This window comes from Saccopteryx leptura, chromosome 3 (assembly GCF_036850995.1).
Source record: "Saccopteryx leptura isolate mSacLep1 chromosome 3, mSacLep1_pri_phased_curated, whole genome shotgun sequence".
NCBI classification, from domain to species: Eukaryota; Metazoa; Chordata; class Mammalia; order Chiroptera; family Emballonuridae; genus Saccopteryx; species Saccopteryx leptura.
Genome location: NC_089505.1, coordinates 318682159 through 318702799, shown reverse-complemented (window position 1 = coordinate 318702799; position 20641 = coordinate 318682159). Strand labels below are relative to the sequence as shown.

The 20641-nt window shown below is 39.3% G+C and overlaps 1 pseudogene; it reads right to left on the bottom strand.

Annotated features, from left to right (window-relative positions):
* Positions 1 to 11445: 11445 nt before the first annotated feature.
* Positions 11446 to 20330, bottom strand: LOC136398548 (GTP-binding nuclear protein Ran-like; annotated as a pseudogene).
* Between the last annotated feature and the right edge of the window lie 311 nt (positions 20331 to 20641).

Genomic DNA, 20641 nt, shown 5'->3' with positions numbered 1-20641 from the left:
CAATAGCGGGTTACAAACAATTGTTGACACCAACCCGTACCTGAACTCCACCCAAGAGGACCCAAAACCAATACAACCAGTAGTGAGTGGCAGACCATACCAACATAGATTCAGCTAGCTACACAAGCAGCACACCCAATGGAGGAGTCCAACAGGCACCAGACACTGCAAAGAATAAATATGCCCCATAGGACAGACACAACACAGCATCAAATACATGTGATCAAGGTTGACCCTTAGAGCCAGTGAGCTTGAAGGGAAAACTCCACACAAGGAAGGGCCAACTGCATTCAAGACTCACATGCAACAGGAGAGTAAATATACCCTCAAGAAACATTCCTAGAGCAAGGAATTCAGGTGACCTGAAGGTTAGTACTACTGAGCCCATCTTCCATATTAAGATACCATAACAAATTTGAAGGTCAGAGCAGAGCTACCTGACACACAGACAAAATGGGCAGACAAAAAAAGTATAATCCAAATGAATCAACAAGAGAAATTTCCAGAAAAAGAACTAAATGACATAGAAGTAACCAAACTACCAGATGAAGAGTTTAAAATAATGGTTATTAGGATGCTCAAGTATCTTAGAATAAGAATGGGTGATCAAAGTAAAAATATAGTAAGCATTAAAAAGGACATTGAAACCATAAAAAAAAAACCAGTCAGAACCCTTGGCTCGAGCATGTGGATGTCCAGGGTTTGATTCCCAGTCATGGCACACAGGAAAAGTGACTGTCTGCTTCTCCACCCCTCCCCTTCCTCCTTCTCTCTATCTCTCTCTCTCTCTTCCCCCAGCAACTATGGATCAATTGGAGAAAGTTGGCCTTGGGTGCTGAAGATGGCTTCCATGGCCTTTGCATCAGGCACTAAAAAATCACTCGGTTGCTGAACAACAGAGCAATGACCCCAGATGTGCAGAGCATCGCTCCCTAGTGGGCTTGCCGGTGGGTCCCAGTTGGGATGCATGCAGGAGTCTATCTCTCTGCCTCCCCTTCTCCTACAAATAAATAAGTAAATAAATAAATAACCAGTCAGAAATGGCAAATACAATACCTTAATATAAAAACTGCACTAAAAGAAATCAACAGCAGCCTGGATGAGGCAAAGGATCAAATCAGCAATTTAGAAGACAAGATAACTGTAAGCACAGAAGCAGAGCAGCAAAAAGAAAAGTCTCAGAAAGACTGAGGAAACTCTTAGAGACCTCTGCAACAACATGAAGAGATACAATATCTACATTATAGGGGAAGAAGAACAAACAAGGAGAAGAGAAGAGAACAAACAAGGGATACAGAACTTGTTTGAAGAAAGCATAGCTGAAAACTTCCCTAAATTGCTGAAGGAAAAAGTCACATAAGTTCAAGAAGCACAGAGAGCCCCATTAAAGATAAACTAAAGAAAGGCCCATACCCAGGTCTACACTCTATCCACTGCGCCGCCACCTGGTCAGGTGAAATAGTTCTTACATTTAAAGCACTAAGACCTAAAGAAAATTAATATTAAGTAGAATACAAATATGTCATTCTGACAAGCTGAAGGAAATGTGGCATCAAAATTAGCTCTAGATTTATTTTTCACTTCCTCTGTGTGTGTAATAACTATTCTTTCTTTAAAAAAAAAAGGATTTTGTGGTTCTGAAAAAAACAAAGAGCTCAAAAATAACAAAATAAATAATGAAAGAGGAGAGTTTATAAAGCTGAGAGATTCAAGTAAAGGAGAAAAAAACAACTTCCTCCCAAAATGGATAAGAGTTGGCACAATATGAAAACTGCTGAGGATCTCATTTGACCAAGAAGAAACAAACAAAAATACAGTTTATAAATCCCAACTTGCCTGGAAATTAATTATATCTCACATTTAGTAGAGAATGGAATTATTATTCCAACTCAATTGTGAATAATAAGAACTGGTTAGAAAGGTGAAAATTGATGGTATCTTCAAAGCTAAGCAAAGGAATTCTGAGCTAGACACTCTTAACTTTAGATAAAAATAAGTACATTTCTCTATCTGGAGGTTCTAACAAAGGAAGTTCACTTGAGAGGAATGTGGGATCCAAAGTATAAGTCCTTACAATATGAACAAAGGGTAAATATGCTCAGCTCTGAATCTTCAGCAATTGAGGCAAAAGCACCTCTGTCCTGAAGGGGGATGGGTGGTTTGTACAATACCCACTACCTGGCCCGTTGCTGGGTCTCCACATACCAAGGAAGATCTCCCACTGCTCTCCTAGACCACAAGCATGAATGAAATAAGAGACAGCAGTGTAGCTGTGGGAAAGCCAAGGACTTTTGCAGGCAGGTCAGCCCTTTGCTAGCAAATATGTAACTTCTTTGAGCTTCCAGTTTCCTCCCTGTTTGTAGAACACTTAGGGTGAGGATTAAAAAGCATAAAATATCAGCGACTTCAAGTCATGATACTGGCATAGGTACTTGCATCCTCCCACAACCACATCAAAACTACAACTAAACTATGGGACCACCAGCATTTAGAACCACCTGAAATCTAGCTGAATGGAAGTCCAGCAACTAGGAATATAAAGAAGAAGCCACGTTGATATTGGAAGGAGGAGTGGAGATGTAGAATGGGTGTGGTGGTATAAAATCAGTATCTCAGTTATGAATGTTCCCCCTTAGGAGTGAGGGTGCCAGCCCCACACCAGGCTTCCCAGCCCAGGGTTCCAAAGCCAAAAAGAGAAGTCTCCGTAACTTCTTGCTATAAAAACCAATGGGATCATGCCTGCGGGAGTCCCAGGTGTTCCTCTTAAAGAGCCTGTGCATGAACTTACTTGGATTCACTCCCTCTGAGCTCCAGCACTGGGGCGGCAGCTTGAAAGGAATCAGGGAGATAACAGTGTAAAACTGAAATGTAGAAATGAAGTATCTCACATTGGGTTGAGAGCTGGGTGGTCAGCTTTCTCCTGACAGAAGTGCTGGCAGAGGACATTGCTCCTTTTCTGAGACCCTGGCCCCCAACACAGCCAGCAGGTAGGTGCCATATCTGAGTTTCCATCAACCTGGTTCACACTGTTTGCCCTGCCCAGGCGATTTTTTGAGACTCCACCTCACCCAACTTGCAGGTTCACCCAAGTTGTTTCCTGTAGATTTCCATAAAAATGGCCTCTCTAACCTCGTGTTTCAGACTTTGCTAAAATCTCTCAAACAAGCAGCATCTGCCTCTGCATCCCCCATCCCTCTTGCTAAGTTGCCCCAAGCCTGGCACTAGTGACTGCCAGGCTTGGTTCATAGCTTGACCTCTCCGGGGCACCTCTAAGCCCAGCACAAGGAACAGTCATCTTCACATCACTCTGTAGCTTGTGCCAGGTGGCCCCAAAGAGGGCACAGGAGGTGGCTGACCTTGCATCTCCTGGGAGGCCTCAAAGCCAGTGAACCCAGTGGACAGCTTTAGACCACGTCATATTACAACCCTACCACCTCTACGAGTGACATAGTCAAAGGGCAGATTCAGTGAACACCAAAGTCCCACTGAAGCAAGTCCTGCTGTATAGGGTCAACTCCTGCATAGCAGCTCCTCCCCTGTAATTGCAGCCAGTCCTCACAGCTGATCGGCCTGAGGATTAACCCCTCCCAGTGACACCAACAGCAATCAAGGTTCGCCTACAATAAGACAATGCACACAGCCCACACATGGGTGCACCTGGAGCACCCAGCTTAGTGTGACTGAGGAGACTGTGTCATTGGACTCTACAGGACACATGCTATACAAGGCCACTCTTCAAAGTCCAGGTGATGTAGCAGCTCTACCTAATATAGAGGAACAATCATAAGGGAGCAGCTAAAATGCAGAAACAAAGAAACATGTCCCAAACGAAAGACTGGAAAAAATCTCCAGAAAAAGAACTAAATGAAATGAAGGCAAGCACACTACCAGATACAGACTTCAAAACAATGATTATAAGGATGCTCAAGGAAGTGAGAACTTCAACAGCATAGAAAGAACACAGAAACTATAAAAGAGAACTAGTCAGAAATGAAGGATACAGTAACTGAAATAAGGATAATTTATAGGGATTCAATAGGAGAGTAGATGAAGCCAAGAATCAAATCAACAATTTGTAATATAAGGAAGCAAAAACACCCAATCAAAACAGCAAAAAGAATCCAAAAAAAATGAAGATAGTGTAAGGAACTCTGGAAAAGGTCAATTGTACCAACATTTGCAAGTCTAGGGAGTGCAGAGTCCCTTCCACTGACTACCATTGGGTTGGGTCAGCAACAGGTATGAGTGGAAAATTGGAACACAAAGAACAGAATAGGTTTTCTTTCTTTGCTCACTCCCTGCTTCTATATCTTACTAGCCCACCCAGCAGCCCATTATCCAAGGTCCTCTGGCCCTGGGCTTGGATACACCATGGATCAAAACCCTCCACCCTCATGCATTCAGTCTTCAGGGGAGTGACAGTGCCTGCTAGTGGTAGTTTCAACCATCACCATCCTGTTTGTTTTTATAACCTGACCCACAGCTCTGCAGGTGGTCTCTTCATAGAATTCTCTGCCTTGGAATGTTTGGCACTGAAATCAGTATTTTGAGTAACCCTGAGAGTTGCACCTCTTGTTGTCACTCATGGGTGAAAGGTGCACAGGACAAGCTCCCTGCACTAGGGGGTAAGGGCAGAGCAATGTTACTGAAAAGATTAAGAACAGTTTGAGAGTGGACTGGAAGTTGGCTAGATTAAATCCTTTGCTTGAAATACAAAGATTTGTGTCTAAAGACCAGTAAATAATTTAAACTTACATTAAAGTTTCCCATACTAGAAGACCTTTACTTTTTATTTCCACAATAAAACAATTACTTGTTTTATTTAAATAAGTAATGTATTTTAAAATGCCTTAAAGACTGAAATGTAATGCTTTTGTCCCTTGACAAACATTATTGAGCATGTATTGTGTCAAAATTTTTGTCTAGAGCCAGCCCCATAACTTTACATAATTTATCTCCTTTTTCCCTACTTTGTATCTCTTAGTTGTTTTATAGATCACACCCCATTCTCCCATTAACCTTTTGAGAAACAAAAAATCCCTGCCTAGGATGGGATTTGGATTGTGAAATGAGAAGAATCTCCTCAGATTCCAAAATTCAGAATTTTTAATTCTGTAACTTTTGCAATGTCTATTTTAGGGTTTATGAGTGTGGCGACAAATGACAATACATTTATTTAAAGTCTCATTTTTTTTAACTCTGCTTCTGATCCCCCAAAGCACAGGAATCTTAAAGGAATTCTCTTTCAGTTGTCCTTCCATTCTAGAACTGCATGTTTTTCTTCACCTTGAGTCCTTTGCTATCCACTGTCTTAGTTTTTCTATTTGTCCACGTGTCATTCTCCTTAATAGTTGCCTTTACTTTTCATCCACTTGCCCCTTCCCATTACCAACTTTACTTTCAGCACTCTGGAAGAAACCAAAACATTTTTCTTGTTACATTCTAAAACATTTTTTCTTGATCAAACTATTTGTAAAAGCAGAAGGGCAGAGAAAAGTGTGGTAGTTTCTAAAAAAAACTAAAACACAGAACTATATGATCCAGCAATCTCACTTCTGGATATATACTCCAAAGAATCGGAAGCAGAATCTTGAAGAAATATTTGTATGCCCATGCTCATAGCAGCATTATTCACAATCATCAAAATGTAAAAACAATCCAACAACTATCAACAGTTGAGAGGACAAACAAAATGTGGTATATACAACAATGAAATATTATTCAGGTTTAAATAAGAAGAAAATTCTAACACATTCTAAAATGTGGATGAATGTTGAGGACATTATGCTAAGTAAAATGAGCCAGTCACAGAAAGAACAAGTACTGTATGATTCCATGTATGTGCAGTACCTGGAGTAGTCAAATTCATAGAGACAGAAGGTAAAATGGTGGTTGCCAGAGGTTGGGGAGAGGGCAGAATTTAATGGCTATAGAACTTCAGTTTGGGACAATGGAAAGAATTCTGGAAGTGGGTTTTATAAGAATGTGACTGTCCTTACCAATACTGAACTGTACACTTAAAATGGTTAACAGTTGACATAATTGACAGACATATATAACGCTTCATGCAAGACTGAAAGGGTGAAAATTCTTTGTGAGTGCCCATGAAACATTTAGCCAACACTGACCATATGCTGGACCATAAAGCAAATTTCAAGCGATTGAAATAATTAAAGTATGTTCACTGACCACAGAGAAACTAAGCTATAAATCAGCTTAAAATAATAAAAAAAGAAAAAATCCTTAAATGTTTGGAAATTAAGCAATACATTCTTAAGTTATAAAACAATATATTTCTAAGTTACCTTAGAATCAAAGAAGAAAATAAAAAAACAAAGAAGTATATAAAATTAGATATGTTTTTAATTGAATAATAAAGAATGACATGTAAATATGAGATGCAGTTAAAGTAGTGCTTAGAAAGAAATTTATGACCTTATTTTTTTATTGAGGTATAATTGGCATATGACATTATATTAGTTTTGGGTGTACAACATAATGATTTAATATTTGTATACAATACAAAATAATCACCATAAGACATCTAGTTACTATTCATAACTATACATAATTATAATTTTTTTCTTTTGATGAGAACTTTTAAGATTTATTCCTATCAACATTCATATATAAATGCATATGTTAGAAAATAAAAAAGACTGAAAATTTAACAATTTAGGTATCTATTTTTTTTTTTATTTAGAGAGAGAGAAGGAATGAGAAGAAGGGGGAAGCATCACGCATAGTAGTTGCTTCCCATACGTGCCTTGACTGGGCAAGCCTAGGTCTCAAACCAGCAACCTCAGCATTCTAGATCAATGCTTTATCCACTGTGCGACCACAGATCAAGCTAGGTATCAATTTCAAGAAGTTATAAAAATGATAAATTAAACCTAAAAATGTAGAAAAAAGAAAATAATAAAGACAGGAGCAGAAATTATTGAAAAAGCAGGTAAACATTAATGGGAAGAAAATCAGCTACAACACAAAGAAGACTGCAGGTGCTGGCAATGAACAGTTCTCAGGCCCAATTCAGCCCAACACCCGTTTGAATATGGGCCATGAACTAAGAATGATTTTCACATTTTAAATGTTTGGGGGAAAAACAAAAGAAAAATAATATTTTGTGACACATGAAATCCAAAGTTCAGTGTACATAAATGTAGTTTTATTGGAACATAGCAGCGCTCATATATTTACATATTGCATATTGATATTATTAAAATACAATGGCAGAGCCTGACCTGTGGTGGCACAGTGGATAAAGCGTCAACCTGGAAATGCTGAGGTCGCCGGTTCGAAACCCTGGGTTTGCCTGGTCAAGGTACATATGGGAGTTGATGCTTCCAGCTCCTCCCTCTGTCTCTCTCCTCTCTAAAAATGAATAAATAAAATAAATAAAAAAAATTAAAATACAATGGCAGAGTGAGCAGTAGTGAGCAACTGCATGGTCTGCAAAGACTAAAATATTTTCTATCTGGTTTTCACAGAAAAAGTTTTCTGATTCCTGGAATATAACAATGCTTGGGCACATAAAGGATATTTCAAAACTACCTGCTGAGCCTGACCAGGTGGTGGTTCAGTGAATAGTGTCAGCCTGGGATGCTGAGGACCCAGGCTTGAGAACCTGAGGTTGCTGGCTTGAGCATGGGATCATAGATATTTTGACCCATGGTCACTGGCTTGAGCCCAAAGGTTGATAGCTTGAGCCCAAAGATCACTGGCTTGAAGCCCAAGGTCACTGACATGAGCCCAACGTTGCCGGCTTGAGCCCAAAGATCACTGGCTTGAAGCCCAAGGTCACTGACATGAGCCCAAGGTTGCCGGCTTGAGCCCAAAGATCACTGGCTTGAAGCCCAAGGTCACTGACATGAGCCCAACGTTGCTGGCTTGAGCAAGGGGTCACTCACTCTGTGGGAGCCCCTTGGTCAAGGCACATACGAGAAAGCAATCAGTGAACAACTAAGGTGCTGCAACGAGGAATTGATGCTTCTCATCTCTCTCTTTTGCTGTCTGTCCCTATCTGTCCCTCTCTCTGATTCTGTCTCTGTCAAAAAGAAAAAAAAAAACTACCTGCTGATTAAATATTTTTAAATGAATAAACAAGCAACTAATCAATTTGCATACTTTGAAACCTCACTACATTAGATAAGGCAGTTTGTAGTCTACAATTTCAAAAATATTTATTGTGGAAGGGCCACCTTTACACAAGAAGCTTGATAAGCCTGTTCTATAGTACCAAGGCAAAAAGAGAAAAAGAAACAAACAGAGGAATTGGAGAGACAAAAAGATTTAGAGACACAAAAGGAAAGTGAGAAAGTACAAATTATCAATAGCAAGAATGAAAATCCTACAAGATATTATGAACAACTTCCTGACAATACTATGAAATTTTAAGGAAGTAGACATATTTCTATATCAACATAACTTATCAAAACTTATCAAGAAGAAATAGAAAATCTTACCAAGAAGAAAAAGTGTATCTATCACAGTAAATGAATTTATAAGTAAAAATCTTTTCACAAAGAAAATTCTAAGACTTGATGGTCTCATTGGTAAATTCTTCCATTTGTTTAAGAAATATCAACATTATAGAAATTTTTGAAGAGTCTAAAAAAGCTCTTTTTTTATCAATTTTATGAGTGCCATATAAACGATATAAAAATCTGACAAAACATTACAAGAAAGAAACATTACAGGATAATTTACATATACATTATAGTTACTTTTGGACAAACAATATATTTTAAAATAAGAAATTAAAAGACCTGAAAACAAAAACAGAAATATACTTTCTTAAAAGTAAAATATATAAAATTTCAAATTAAAAGATCCCATCAAATACCTAGCTGAAAGGATGAAAAACTAAACAAATATCAAAAGAATTTCAGGCCCTGGCCAGTTGGCTCAGCGGTAGAGCATCGGCCTGGCGTGCGGGGGACCCGGGTTCGATTCCCGGCCAGGGCACATAGGAGAAGCGCCCATTTGCTTCTCCACCCCCCCCTTCCTCTCTGTCTCTCTCTTCCCCTCCCGCAGCCAAGGCTCCATTGGAGCAAAGATGGCCCGGGTGCTGGGGATGGCTCCTTGGCCTCTGCCCCAGGCGCTAGAGTGGCTCTGGTCGAGGCAGAGCGATGCCCTGGAGGGGCAGAGCATCGCCCCCTGGTGGGCAGAGCGTTGCCCCTGGTGGGCGTGCCGGGTGGATCCCGGTCGGGCGCATGCGGGAGTCTGTCTGACTGTCTCTCCCCGTTTCCAGCTTCAGAAAAAAAAAAAAAAAAAAAAGAATTTCAGGAGGTGAGAACAATGAACAACAATAGATACAAAAAGATAATATAATATGTTTTAGAAATTTTGATGATTTCCACTATATAATTTTATGCCAGGTAATTTACCAAACAATTAATGAAGCTGCTCAAAACCTAAAACATGTATCTCTCATTCAACATCTCTCAAGAAACTACTAGAGAACCTGTCTCATCAGAAGTGAACATAAGCCAAGGAAAAGGAAGAATGGGATACAGGAAGCAGGGACCCAAACGAGAAAACTCAAAGGAATTCCTTAGTGACACAGCAGAGTTAGAGAAACTATGCAGGTTGCAGCAGATGTACTGAAAGCTCCAGCAGAGTTAACACCAAGAACAGAGTGAAGCAAATAAAAACGAGAGATGGACTTGAGTATAAATGCTGTTTTGACTGTTTTTACAGCTTTGTAGAAAATTTTGGGGAAGAACTATTATAGCCCAAAGAAAAGTAACCAAATGAAAAATGAGATAATTACTAATTTGACAGGAATGGAGGCTATTCAGGAAAGGAAATTTAATCGTAGTACACCAAATGGCTCAGTTGTAAACATATTTGCATAGCTGTAATAACACTGAATACTAGCTTACCCCAAATTGTGATAACTCAATTGAAAGAATGGGGAGAGGATAGGTACAGGGGATAGTGGATGTAAATGAACTAAATCACTAGCTTTCTTAGTAGGAAATCAGTAGAAAAATCAGTAGATAAGTATAGAAGTAGTGGTGCATGTTATTTAGAGGCAATTACCAGAAGCAGCTAGAATTCAGTGTTTTTCTGGAGGGGGGGATGGGAAAAGGAAGGACAGAGGACAGCTACTTTTTATTATAAGCTTTATTTAGCATATGTTCTACTTTGATTTTTATAAAAATTGGAAGTTTAAAAACTGAGAGTATGCTTTTGCTTTGACAATTTAATATTATAGATACCAGGATTGAGCCCAGTTTCAATGGTAGAGAATTATGGAGCTTTATACAGTGTATATATGTGTGTGTGTGTGTGTGTGTGTGTGTGTGTGTGTGTGTGTGTGTACATATATATATATATACACACACGTGTATACGTATATATATGTATGTGTGTATATGTATGTGTGTATATGTATGTGTGTATATGTATGTGTATATGTATATATGTGTGTATATACAAATATATATATACACACACATGTATACATATATATATTTATGTGTGTATGTGTGTGTGTGTGTTTGAGAATACTTTTTCTTTCTTTATTGATCTGGAAGCCAAAGACAGCTTTGTGTTAGAGAACTTTTTAAGGAGAGGCAAAGAGTAACATATAACTTTTTGAGAAAATGGTATCTTCCTATATACATCTATCAGGTTTAGTTTAGTTCATTTTGATTTGCAGAAGTAATTTATAGACAGCCAATTTTTAAAGGTAAGAGTTTCTGCTTGGAACTAGATTTTGCATACTAGGTTGATTAAAGTGTTCTGTAGTACCTATAAAACAATAGTCCTAAATGAAGGAATAACATTAAATGTAGTGTAGTGTTTGAACAAAAGTTCTGAACAAGTAATGAGTATTTGACTTTTTTCTTAATTGACAGGAGAGGAGATAGAGAGACAGACTCTCACAGGCACTCTCACTGGGATCCGCCCCACGACCCCTGTCTGAGGCTGATGCTCTGCCTATTGGGGGCCCATGTTCGCAACTGAGCTATTTTTAGTGCCTGAGGTAAGGCTCCATGGAGCCATCCTCAGCGCCCAGGGCTGATGCACTAAAACCAATTGAGCCATGTCTACAGGAGGGAAAGAACAAGAGAGAAAGAGAGAGAGAGAGGGAGGGAGAGAGAGGAGAGAGTGAGAGAAGGGGGGAAAGCATATGGTTGCTTCTCCTGTGTGCCCTGTGGAAATCAAACTGGGACTTCCACAAGCCCAGTCGATGCTCTACCACTGAGCCAACTAGCCAAGGCTAGTATTTAACTCTTTTTAAAATTTGAAATACAACTTTATTCTGATTCTAAAGGAAAAGGAATGGGAATAACAGTAACAAACAAGGATTCATACTGAATGTTATGATGCCACTGTAGCAGTCTTATACTTGAAAATCAATATGGAAAATAACTATGTTGCCAAAATAGCTAAATGTGCAGGTCCAAAAACTGAAGATATTTTTTAACTGCCTTATTCACTCCAAAGCCCATTAATATCTTTCAGCATCCCAAAGATCAAGCACACGTTTTGCTTAGCTGTATAATAAAATGGCAAACACGCTGCACCACTGACATCACAGGACAGTTGCCACAGACTTCTGACGCTGGGTTCCATCTGCCCTTTCCCGTAGACTGTCATTGGGGAAACACTGGTCTGAACCACCTCTAGATCATGCTCATACTGTGCTGCCAAGGCCGGTTCCATGACAACCTCTGGTGGAACAAGAGCAGGCATGGCGACAAACTCCAAGTTAGGGTCTCCAATTAGTTTTCTAGCAAGACAAAGGAAAGGCTTTTGAAAGCTGTAGTTACTTTAAAAAAAATTATTATGTTGACATGGCTTCAAGTGTCCCACTCAATATAACACCCTCTACATGCCCCATGCAAAGTCTCTTTCCACCTCCATTTCACCCTCCTTTTCCCCCTTCCCCTATCTCCCTCTCCCTTTCCTTCTGTCTATTGTTGTCTGTATATATGTGCTACGTATACGTGATTTTGGCTAATCCCTTCACCTTCTTTAATCCAGTCCTCTTTTTTCCCTTCCCTCTGACACCTGTCCATCTGTTTACTGTGACCCTGCCTCTGTTTCTATTTTGTTCCTCAGTATTGTGTTCACTGGATTCCACATATAAGTGAAATCATATGGTATCTGTCTTTCTCTGCCTGGCTTATTTTACTTTGCATAACAATCTCAAAATTTTACTTTCGGCAGAAATGTTGAAGTACTGAAGATACTTGATTTGTCCTTAATTTTCCTGTCCTTAATATCTCTTTTGTTGTAACACAACACAATGGGACGTTTTCACACACTTGTACCAGATCTCTATGCCAGTTAGACACATTCTTTTAAGTACTTCTCGAAGTTACAACAAACATTATAATGGCACACGGGCTTGGATGTGATATCTGTCTCTCAGTCCACCGAACTTCTTCTGGCCTACTTTGTCCCATACAGTGAATTTAATAGGCCTTCTGTTGGCGTGGAGCCCAAGGGAATGAACTTCAACAGCCTATATACTTCTCAAATTCACCAGTCAGGTGACAGTTCATGAATGTATTTTTTCCAGTCCCACCATCACTAACCAATATAAGTTTGAACTTAACTTGGGGTTCTCCTTGGACAGCTATAGCGATGCTACTTCCAGAACCATCTCCAGGTCCATGTGACTGAAAAATATTTGACTTTCAACACTGCTGGATGGCACATAATACAGAAGAAGTAAGAATAGGATAAGTAAATAGCTGCTGTCAGTTAAATTAAATTATATGACCAAGACAGAGAAACGTTTTATAGGTGTTGATTTATAATCTAAAATAATACCATAAAACCACCTAGAGTGACAAATAACCCTAATACCACAAATCATCCCGATGTGCAGAAGTCAATATGTGCAACATCGAAGAGATATATAAATTCACATCTATTCTTTTGGTCACATTAACACAAATAGGCAACATCTCTAAACATGAAAAATAATACAAAGACAGCAATGCACACTTTCCACAGCTATTCAACATAATGTCAAGAGATCTACTCAAAGTGATTAGGCAAAAAAAAAAAAAAAAAAAGAAAGAAAGAAAGAAAGAAAGAAAGAAAGAAAGAAAGAAAGAAAGAAAGAAAGAAAAGATATCCAAATTGAAAAGGAGGAGGTAAAACTACCTCTGTCCACAGAGGACATGTTATATACGTAAAACTCAAAGATTTCACCAAAAAACTTAATAGAGCTAATATATAAATTCAGTAGTTACCAATACAAAATTAACACAGAAAACCTTTTCTTTCTCTGTACACTAACAATGAACAATTGAAAAGGAAATTAAGGAAATAATTCCACTTAAAAGATAAAATACGGCCCTGGCTGGTTGGCTCAGTGGTAGAGCGTCGGCCTGGCGTGCAGAAGTCCCGGGTTCGATTCCCGGCCAGGGCACACAGGAGAAGCGCCCATCTGCTTCTCCACCCCTCCCCCTCTTCTTCCTCTCTGTCTCTCTCTTCCCCTCCCACAGCTGAGGCTCCATTGGAGCAAAGATGGCCCGGGTGCTGGGGATGGCTCCTTGGCCTCTGCCCCAGGCGCTGGAGTGGCTCTGGTCACAACAGAGCAATGCCCCGGAGGGGCAGAGCATTGCCCCCTGGTGGGCAGAGCATCGCCCCCTGGTGGGCGTGCGGGTGGATCCCGGTCGGGTGCATGCGGGAGTCTGTCTGTCTCTCCCGTTTCCAGCTTCAGAAAAATACAAAAAAAAAAAAAAAAGATAAAATACTTAAGGTTAAATTTAGCCAAAGATGCAAAAGATGTATATACATGTACATTTAAAACTATGAAACATTGCTCAAAGAAATCTAGGATGATAGTAATACATGGATCATATACTTAATATTGTTAAGATGACAATACTTCACAAACAATCAACAGATTCCATGCAATCTCTGACAAAATCCCTAGGTTGTTTTTTTCTCATAAATAGGGAAACCCATCTTGAATTTCATATAGAATCTCAAAAAGACTCCACATGGCTTAAAGATTTCTTTAAAGAGAAGAACTAAGCCAGAGAACTCACACTTCAGTATTTCAAAGTTACTAAAAAGTTATAGTAATCAAAATGATGTGATACTGGCACACTGGTAGACATGTAGACTAATGGAACAAAGTGGGCCAGAAATAAACTTTTATGTTTAGGGTCAGTTGATTTCTGATGAGGGTGCCAAAACCATACAATGGAAAGGGCCGTCTTTTCAGCAAACAGTTCTGGGAAAACCGGACATACACAGGCAAAAGAATGAAATTGAACCCTTACTTTAAACTAGATACAAAAAATAATTCAAAATGGATCAGACTTAAAAACTAAATTTTTAAAACTTTTAATAGAAAACATATTACATGATATTGGTTTAGCAATGATTTCTTGCTACTGAAAGCACAAACAACAAAAGGAAATAATTGGCTGACCTGGTGGTGGTGTAGTTGATAAAGCATCGATCTGGACACTGAGATCACCAGCTCAAAACCCTGGGCTTACCTGGTCAAGGCACATATGGGAGTTGATACTTCCTGCTCCTCCTCTCTTTCTCTCTCTTTCACTTTTTTTCTCTCTCTCCTCTCTCTATAAAAATGAAAAAGTAAAATCTAAAAAAAAAAAGCATTCTAAAAAAATTAAAAGTTGATATATTAGATCTCACCAAAATTTGAGGAATTGGAACCCTGGGAAATTACAAATGGGAATGTAAAATGGTAGTCTCTGTGGAAAACAGTTTGTCAGTTCCACTCATAGACAGATACTCAAAAGAATTAAAAGCAAGGACTCAAACAAATACTTTTTTGTGTGTGTGACAGAGACAGAGACAGAGAGACAGAGAGAAGGACAAATAGGAACAGACAGACACAAAGGGAGAGAGATGAGAAGCATCAATTCTTCATTGTGGCTCCTTAGTTGTTCATTGATTGATTTCTCATTTGTGCCTTGACCAAGGGGCTGCAGCAGAGTGAGTGACCCCTTGTTCAAGCCAGTGACCTTTGTTCTCAAGCCAGTGACCATGGGGCCATCTATGATCCCACGCTCAAGCCAGTGACCCTGCTCTCAAGCTGGTGAGACCATGCTCAAGCCAGATGAGCCCGTGCTCAAGCCGGTGACCTCAGGGTTTCAAACCTGGGTCCTCTGTGTTCCAGGCTGAAGCTCTATCCACTGCACCACCACCTTGTCAGGCTCAAACAAATACTTTTATACCAGTGTTCACAATATTATTTACAATAGCCATAAAGAATAGAAAAAAATCCAAATGTCTATAATATATGAATACTTGAAAGGAAATGTAGTATATATAATACATATAATGGAATATTTTTCAGCCTTAAGAAGGAATAAAATTCTGACACATCAATGAACCTTAAAGACATTATTATGGTAGATTATATATACATAGGTGGACAAACCTAGGTTTACAGTTATTTGTATGGAAAAAGACATGCAGGTTATGATTATTACAATAGCTTTATTAACTCAAAAGAATGTTACAACTGTAAACCTACTTTTGCCCACTCCTGCATATATTTGGCCTTTGTTACCAATTCTTGGCAGTGAGTTCCTAAAGCTTTAAATTTACCTGAGTGTCTCCAGTATGCTAATGAGATGACTCAATGGGGTATGGGGAACTAGAGATTAAGTTCGATCACCAGTGGCCAATGATTCAATAAATCATGCTACAAGGAGGTTTGGAGGAGCTTCTATGTTGAACACCTTGATGTGCACCTAAAAAAGATGTGGAAGCTGTGCTCTACATACCCCCATACTTTTTCCTCTTCCATTTCCCTGTTCCTGAGTTGTAGTATTTATAACAAAACTCTAAGTATAGCACTTTCCTGAGTTTTATGAGTTGTTCTATTGAACTATCCAATAGGGGTTGGGTAGGGAGATGTCATGGAAACTTCCAAATTTGTAGTAGGCTAGGCAGAGGTGGGAATAGCCTGGGCGTCCCATTTGCAACTAGCACCTGAATAGGGCTGTCTGGTGGGCATTGATGCTCCTTTCCCTGTAGGGCCTGTGGTAACTCCAGTACTTAGTGTTAGAATTGAAAAGAATTGTAAGACACCCAGTTGCTATCAGAGAATTAAAGAATTGTCATTGGAACTGTGTCGTTTGGTCCCTGAAAAGACATTAAATAATTATGCTAAGTGAAACAAGGCAGACACAAAAGGACAAATATTTGTATGTTTCTGGTTAGAACAGGTAAATTCAGACAAAAAGTAGAATGGTGGTTGCCAGGGGCTGGTGGGTGATGAATGAGAACTGTTGTTGAATAAATAGAGTTTCTATTTGGAATAAAAAAGTTCTGGAAATGAATAGGGGTCATGCTTCTACAATATTGCAAATGTATGCTGTAAAGCCAGTTGCCACGGCCACCATCACAGCCACCTGGCCCATGCAGGTTCGCATTTGACTTGGACATATGGTAATGAAACAATGAAGTCAAGAACTGGTGGGCCATTACCTTTTAATCCTAGCTTGCACCCGGTGGGCAAGAAATACACACAGTGGGAAAACACTTCCCTTTCCATTTAGGGCTCCCAAAGCCACTGACTTATCCAAGTTTCCTAGAATCAAAGGTTTCTAACCTCACCAGCCTTATTCACCTCTGTTCCCCATCTCCTTCTGTGGGTCAAATAAATTTGCAAATATGATGTATGTGTTTGCTCGCTTATAGTTTGCATTGGGTTTGGGAGACAGGCTGTGGGCAGGCAGGATTCTTATAGCCTAGCAGGCGTCCTCAAACTGCGGCCAGGGGGCCGCAATGCGGCCCCCTGAGGCCATTTATTCAGCCCCCACTGCACTTCTGGAAGGGGCACCTCTTTCATTGGTGGTCAGTGAGAGGACCACTGTATTTGGCAGCCCTCCAATGGTCTGAGGGACAGTGAACTGGCCCCCTGTGTAAAAAGTTTGGAGACCCCTGGAAGGCTTAGTTTTAAAACTTTCCCCACACCCTTGACTGTTGCTTGTAAAGGGGTGGTGCACTCTTATGAGTAATCCCATTATGCCTCAGATGACTGACTTTGTATTGGAGACTTCCTTGTTTGTATATTAGATTAAAGGTTTGGATTTCTATACTATAAAATGGGGCAGACCGAGAGCTTGCTCTCTCTTAGTTCCTGAGATAAGCATTAGAGAGGAGAGCAGAGAAAGGCCACGTGGAGGAGAGGTGAAGCAGCCAAGATGGTGGAGTGCTGAGGGAGAAGCCAGTTTGTGCAGAGAGGAGATGGGGAACAGATGTGAATAAGGCTGGTGAGGTAGATACCTTTAATTCTAGGAAACTCGGATAAGTCAGTGGCTTTGGGAGCCCTGAATGGAAAGGGAAATGTTTTCCCACTGTGTGTATTTCTTGCCTGCTGGGTGCAAGCTAGGATTAAAAAGTAATGGCCCACCAGTTCTTAGCTCCATTGTTTCATTACCATCTGTCTGAATCCAATGCGAACCTGCACGGGCCAGGCAGCTGTGATGGTGGCCGTGGCTACTGGCTTTACATCTTCTCTCTGCACAAACTGGCTTCTTCTTCAGCACTCCACCATCTTGGCTGCTTCTCCTCTCCTCCACAAGGCCTTTCTCTGCTCTCCTCTAGCATAGGCTCCTCTGGCCCATTTTATAGTGTAGAAATCAAAACCTTTAATCCAATATACAAACAAGGAAGTCTCTGATACAAAGCCACTTATCTGAGGCATAATGGGATTCCTCATGAGAGTGCACTACCGCACATCATGCAATAGTCAAGGGTGTGGGGAAAAGCTTAGTCTTAAAACTAAGCCTTAGGATATAACGACTCTGACTGCTTACAGCATGTCCCCCATACCCAATGCAAACTATAAGCGAGCAAACACATACATCATATTTACAAACTTATTTGACCAACATATGTAATGCCAGTAAGTTGTATACTTAAAAAGAGCTAACATGGTCAATTTTGTTATGTTATTTTACCACAATAAAAAGTAACAAAACTACATTTTAAAAACAGTAATCATACACACAAATACAAAAGCTCACCCACCTAACCTTGTAAACAGCTATTATATCAATAGTTCACAAATGTTAAATTTCAGAGGGTTTTATATTTAAATTACTTAAAAGTATATGCATAATCCTTTGAATAAAACATGAATTTTAGGGCTCAAACTGATAATAAATGGGGGGGGTTGAAAAATTCTTTCCTATAGCAGAATGCCAATTAATAAATGTAGAATAGTTTTCTATTACACTTTTGGTCAAGTATCTCAGTAGATAAAATGTCCTGGTGCACTAAGGTCGCAAGTTCAATCCCCATTCAGGCAATGTGAGAGAAGCAATCAATGAGTGCACAACTAAATGGAACAACTAAATGGAAGAATGAGTTTATGCTTCTCTCCCTCTCTCTCTCTCTGTTCTCTCTCCTTCCTCCCTCCCCCCCCCCTCTCTCTCAAATCAATGGATTTTTTTTAAAAAAGAAAGTCATACTTTTGAAACACTCAGAGTATTAATTTATTCAGGCAATAGTCAAGTCAAGAGATCCTAAAGCAGTGGATTTGTTTAGAAACAAATATTTACATGGTCTCAAAGTATCTCTCAATAAACATCTATTACAAAGAGAAAAATAACAGAGCAGAAACCTGGTAGGTGCCATTTCAATCAAGTAATCAGTTACTACCATTACTAACAACACAAAACAAGATTATGGGCCTCCTGATGTAACACACTAGGAAGAGCACAGCATTGTTTATGTAGTGTTTCTGATAGAATGCATAATCTGAACCAAATCATTATAAAATATCAGAGTAAATTGAAGGGTTATCTACAAAACAAATAGTCTGTCTCAACAAAACAAAAATGTCAGTATCATTAAAGACAAAGAAGGGTTGAGAAATCATTCAGATTAAAGGTGACTACAGAGATAGGAAAACTAAATGCAATGTATGATCTTGTTATAAATCATGAATCAAGAAGAGAAATTGATATACAGGACATTATTGAAATAACTGAAATTTGAATCCAGTTTTTAGATCAGATGATACTATTATATGAATGACAAATTTCCTGATTTTGATTTTTTCTTTTTGTGGTGCTATTAATGAATGGCCTTAGAGCAGGGGTCCCCAAACTATGGCCCACGGGCCACATGCGGCCCCCTGAGGCCATTTATCCGCCCCCGCCGCACTTCCAGAAGGGGCACCTCTTTCATTGGTGGTCAGTGAGAGAAGCATAGTTCCCATTGAAATACTGGTCAGTTTGTTGATTTAAATTTACTTGTTCTTTATTTTAAATATTGTATTTGTTCCTGTTTTGTATTTTTACTTTAAAATAAGATATGTGCAGTGTGCATAGGGATTTGTTCATAGTTGTTTTTATAGTCTGGCCCTCCAATGGTCTGAGGGACAGTGAACTGACCCCTGTGTAAAAAGTTTGGGGACCCCTGCCTTAGAGTTTAGGGTAAAGGTAATGGTCATGTTATCTGCAATATAGTAATAGGTGATTCAGAAGAAAAAAAATAGAGGGATGTGGAGAGAGATAGGACAAGGGGTGCTCAAAGAGAATAAAATAAATGTGCCATAAAAATCGTGTGCAGAGTATTTGGGAGTACTGTGCACTGTTCCTGCTCTTTTATTAATCTGAAATTGTGTCAAAATGAGAGATTTTTTAAAGTATGAAAGATTTCCCGTAAAAGTGTGCTATATTCATGCTTCTGGAGAGTCCTAGCTTTCATCAGATTCTAACTTGTGAACACTCCCTTCAAAAAAGGTCAAGAACATCTCTTTTCTGTTATTACTTCTATTTCTATATTTAGTCATATTCCCTCATTCTTCTAAATAGGGTTTAGATTGAAAGAGCCATGATAAAGATCTTATATTAAACAGGACAGAGAGCTTTCCTATTAGTCCGAGTAACAGAGAATGAAAAAAGATTTTAAATAAAGCAGTAAAACTTAACTGCTGTAAAAAAAATAATAAAAACACTTTGGCTGTATTATCAGTGAATTCTGTTTTCTTGTTTTTAAAACCCAATAATTTACTCAAAAACATTATCTCATTCATTTTATGATTTATTTATTCATTTTAGAATTATGCATGGATTTTAAACAAATACTGCACACTGATAAAAGGGGGCAAAAGCTACAAATAATCACTAATTGACTCTTCATTGAAATGAAAATACATTTATAACATTAAAAAGTAAGGTTTATTGCCTGACCAGGCATTGGCACAGTGCATAGAACGTTGGTCTGGGACACTTGAGGATCTGCATTCGTAACCCCGAGGTCACCGGCTTGAGTGCAGGGTGATCCGGCTCGAGAGCAGGCTCACCAGCATGAGCACAGGATCCCTGGTTTGAGCATGGGATCATAGCCATGACCCCATGTTCACTACCTTGAGCCCAAAGGTCACTGGCTTGAAGCCCAAGGTCGCTGGCTTGAGCCCAAAGTTGCTGGCTTGAGCAAGGGGTCACTTCCAGTCAAGGCACATATGAGACAACTAAGGTGCCACAATGAAGAGCTGATGTTTCTCATCTCTCTCCCTTCTTGTCTGTCTGTCCCTGTCTGTTCCTCCCTCTTTCTTTCTCTTAAAAAAAAAGAAAAGAAAAAAAAGTGGCTGAGATCCACAAATGACTGTAGGTGAGAAATCAGTTTAAAATAAGAAAAGAAAGTAAAAATGTCCATATTA